At 39.6% G+C, this 4,436-nt stretch overlaps 1 long non-coding RNA gene across 1 annotated transcript; it reads right to left on the bottom strand.

Annotated features, from left to right (window-relative positions):
* Positions 1-1,334: 1,334 nt before the first annotated feature.
* Positions 1,335-4,292, bottom strand: LOC125484522. The gene is made up of 3 exons (XR_007263398.1): positions 4,190-4,292; positions 2,985-3,143; positions 1,335-1,434 (listed from the first exon to the last, which is right to left on the bottom strand). It is a non-coding gene; the product is annotated as an uncharacterized LOC125484522 (long non-coding RNA).
* Positions 4,293-4,436: the final 144 nt, after the last annotated feature.

Here is a 4,436-nt window from a genome sequence, read left to right as displayed (position 1 = left end):
CCTCAGAACTGACTCCAAACTGAGTCAGTTCTGAGGAATGGTCACCGGACCTGAAACGTTAGCTCTGTTTTTGCCTTCACAGATGCTGCCAGACCTGCTGAGCCTTCCCCAGCAACTTTGTTTTTGTTCCTGATTTACAACATCCGCAGTTCTTTCAGTTTTTATTAAGGAAGTGGAAGAAATTTGCATCTATCTTCATGGATGAAGATGCAGAAAATCACCCAGAAATACTCGGTGATCAAGGAACTCAAAGAAAGAACCCTGTGAGTACAGAATTCAAAAGACTCGCCACCCTCAGTTAAGGAATTCTTCCTCTTGTTAATGAGGTCTGCAACCTATCCTGAGATGAAGTCTCATCTGAGGTGACCCAGTCCCTTGGCTCTAAAGTCACCAACTAGGAAAAATATCTCAACTATATCCACTCTGTCATCACCTATAAGAATTTTGTAAGCTTCAAGGAGATTATGTCTTATTCTTCAAAATTCTGGAGAATACATGCCCAGTTTCCTTAATCTCTCTTTATAAAACAATCTTGTCATCCCAGACTTTAATCTGGTGAATGTCCATTGCACTTCCCCCTGGAAAATATCCTCCTTAGAGAAGGAAGCCAAGACTATAAATAATACCCCAGGTCAGGTCTCACCGAGGCTCTATACAACTGCATCAAGACATCCTGACTTTTGTACTCTTGAAATAAATGCTATGAAGTGGCAGTGCCTGTTTTGGACTGGGGTGGACGAAGTCAGATGTCACACAACACCAGGTTATAGTCCAATAGGTCTATTTAGAGTCATATTTGGAGTGCTGTTCCGAAAGGTGAAGTTCACCTGACGGAACAGCAGCACTCTGAAAGCTTGTGATTTCAAGTAAACCTGTTAGACTTTACCTGATGTTGTGTGACTTCTGAAGTAAATGCTTGCATATTGCTTCCCTTTCATTCAATTAGCCAGTCCAAATTTCCCTGAGGATTCTCCACAACTTGTGTTTCCATCTAGTTTTGCATCATCAACAAATGTGGAAATTGTATTTTTGGTCTACACATTCAAATCATTTGTAAAGATTGTGAACGGTTTTGAGCCTACACTGACCCCTGCAATACCCTACTTATTAACAGCCTGCCATCTTGGAAATAATCTCCATCTTCCTATTCTCTAGTTTCAGTCTTCACCAACCACAATACAGAAGCAATTGCATCAGAAATCTGGCTTTTTCCCATTGCCACAGCTCAGAGAGGTGGGAATTGATTGCAATACCTCAAATGTTCTGTTGGTTAAATGTGCTTCAGCTAAAAGCTTGGAGAGGAGCATGTAAGCCGACGTGTGATCGTTGCTTTTCAGGGGTTAAAGGTAAGATCACTAAACTCACCACTTGAATGGTTCCTGTTTTGGGGACATTGTAACCCTTCCTTCCCAAAGATTCCAGATTTATGACACCCTAAACAAAAAGGAAAATAGTATGGTAAATAAACAAATAAAGTCAAAACATTTCCATTTCAAATAGTGAAGAATCTTCTCTTTGAGATGCCTTAACTATGCTATTCATTTGGCACTTCACATTAAGTCAGACTATAAATAAATTGTTGTAAGTGTAACAGTCCCTTATTTAGGATTGAGGTGTATAGACAGGAATCTATGCCTTGATCAAACTCATGTTGAACTTTTCAGCATTTAGAGTTAACAGGTTCAAAAGAAAATATTTTACATTTTGAAGCACTTTTTACAAAGCACGGCACACAGCTTTTGGAAGTTGGTGGAACCAGCTAGCAACAGGTCATTTGGGACGTACAACATGATAGAAAGATCGGAACTCCTCCTGGCTACAAACAGCTCCTCACTACATCCAACAGTTACTTTTTAAATTGGGCAGTCTGCAGTGGTCCCTTCAAAGACAGTGTATTATGCAGACTTGGTTTTATGCACCCAACCCTGGCTAACTCATGGCAATTCAATATTGCAGATAGGCCCTCAAACAGACATAGATCTTTTATTAATAAATGCAAAGGACCCTTGGCTTCAGTCAGGCTTAGACCTTAGATTTTTTATTTTGCCTATACCAATGTGCAGAAATATCTACTTTCAGTCTGTCATGAACTTACACAACTGCCTGACATGGTAAAAACTTGGACTCCTGAAAGAGAGGCATTGCACCACTGAATCTCGAGACTGCAGTACACTTTGCAGTTCTCTTAAAAAGCTAACACTATAACATTAACAATGGACAACAACAGATTAGCCTCAAAATTAACAGAACATTCCAAGTTCTGAGGAAACTGTAATTGTAAAAAAACAAAAATGACAAAATTTGAGCGAATACAGTCAAAGACTGTTTCAGTGGTGATACCAAAATGCCACAGCAATGGAAACAATCAGTCATGTAATAAAGAATGCTCGTTAACATTTTGATATGGTGAAGAAACAAAAATTGTAAGGATTTGAAAGAATTAAAAGGTTTGAAAGATAATGGATGAAATCATTACTTGTCCTCAATTATAAACAGGCAGAAAGGAAAAAAATGGTTGCACTTTATACAGTACTTTTCCTTATTTTATGTTGTCACTATGTGTTTTACAATGAAGTACTTTTGATGTTTAGTCACCATTCCAGACTAGGAATGCAATAGCCAATTTGCACATTGCAAAAGGTCCATATACAGCAATAAGGTCACGATCATATAGTCTGGTTTTGTGATGTTGATTAAGGGTAAAATACTGATGAGGATACTAATGACAACTTTTCTGCACTACTTTGAAAAAGATTACAACGGAATCTTTTACATTCACTTGAAATGCCGGACAGTGATATTGGTTTTACCATGTTACATGAAAGACAGCACCTTTAACAGGGCAGGGCTTCCTCAGTACTGCAGGTTTTTATGCTTTAGTCCCTACAGTGACATCCGAATGCACAGCAAGCGTGCTATCATCTGAATCAAAGTGGATATCTGTAAACAATCCTAACAGACAATGCTACAAGATATTCTCTTACCAGGAACGGTGATGGGGCACTGTGTTCAGAAATATTATAGTAAGATACATCCACAGGTAGCGTTACATGCTGCGGGCAGTATGATCCACTTGCTCCAAGTTCAGCTGTAAAACCATCGATTCTTCCTGATGGTGCAAATCTACCTTTTAACAAGGATTCCTGAAATGAGATAAAAAACATTATTGTTAGTTACAACCCTTAAATAACATTGGTTAGGCCACTTTTGAAATATTGCATTCAATTCTGGTCTCCCTGCTACAAGAATGATGTTGAGAAACTTGAAATAGTTCAGAAAAGATTTACAAGGATGTTGCCAGGGTTGGAGGGTTCGAGCTATAGGGAGAGGGCGAATAGGCTGGGGCTACTTTCCCTGGAGTGTTAGAGGCTGAGGGGGGAGCCTTGGAGGTTTATAAAATCATGAGGGAAATGGATAAGGTGACTAGCCAAGATCTTTTTCCAGGGTAGGGGAGTCCAGAACTAGGGAGCATAGGTTTAAGGTGAGAGAGGAAAGATTTAAAATGGGATCTAAGGGGCAATTTTTTCCACAGAGGGCCACGCGTGTATGGAATGAGCTGCCAGAGGTGGTGGTGGAGGCTGGTACAATTGCAACATTTAAAAGGCATCTGGATGGGTATATGATTAGGAAGGGCTTAAAGGGGTATGGGCCAAATGCTGGCAAATGGGACTAGATTTATTTAGGAAATCTGGTCAGCATGGATGAGTTAGACTAAAGGGTATATTTCTGTGCTGTACAACTCTAATGACTCTATAACTACTCATATATTGCATCCTCTAATCAGCTGTTTCCACAATTTCCAATGTCTTACAGCACTTTTCTGGGAAATGAGCAGGGTGTAACAGGGAGAGATGTGGTCTAAGAATGAAAAGGTCAGACATCACGATCTTTGCACATGCCCTTTTATTAGTTCAGTATTTGGAAACATGCTCCAAGGGCACTTCAGAGATGAGACCAGATAAGAGTCATTAAACTACTCATCGTAGGAAATAAATAGAGTAGCAGTAAACCAGAAGAAGGAAGAGTTTTCATTTTCCCTGTTTCTCTCCTTTGTTGATGATTTCCAATGAGGAAGGAATTCAAGCAAATAAATTATTAGTTTTGATAACCAGACTCCGATTCGAAGGAGTCACCTGTTGGAAATCCCCAAGAACCATCTACCATAGTTAGTAATGTTATGTATTTATACCTCAAAATTTCCAAGCAAAGAACGGCTAACAGAAGGACTTGTACTGCTTCTCGAAAACTTGCTGGATTCTCCTGCAAATGCACTCCGTAGATGTCGCCTGAAGGGTGAAATGAAGAGCAAAACATGAGCTATCCTTTGCTACTTAGTCAAAAAAAGCAAGGTCTATTTATAGATAGTGGGAACTGCCGATGCTGGAGAATCTGAGATAACAAGGTGTAGAGCTGGATGCATGTAAGTTTCTAATGCT

The sequence above is a fragment of the Rhincodon typus genome, chromosome 1 (genome assembly GCF_021869965.1).
Source record: "Rhincodon typus isolate 14 chromosome 1, sRhiTyp1.1, whole genome shotgun sequence".
NCBI lineage: Eukaryota > Metazoa > Chordata > Chondrichthyes > Orectolobiformes > Rhincodontidae > Rhincodon > Rhincodon typus.
The sequence above is the reverse complement of the archived record's forward strand: the minus strand, read 5'-3'. Positions and strand labels throughout refer to the sequence as shown.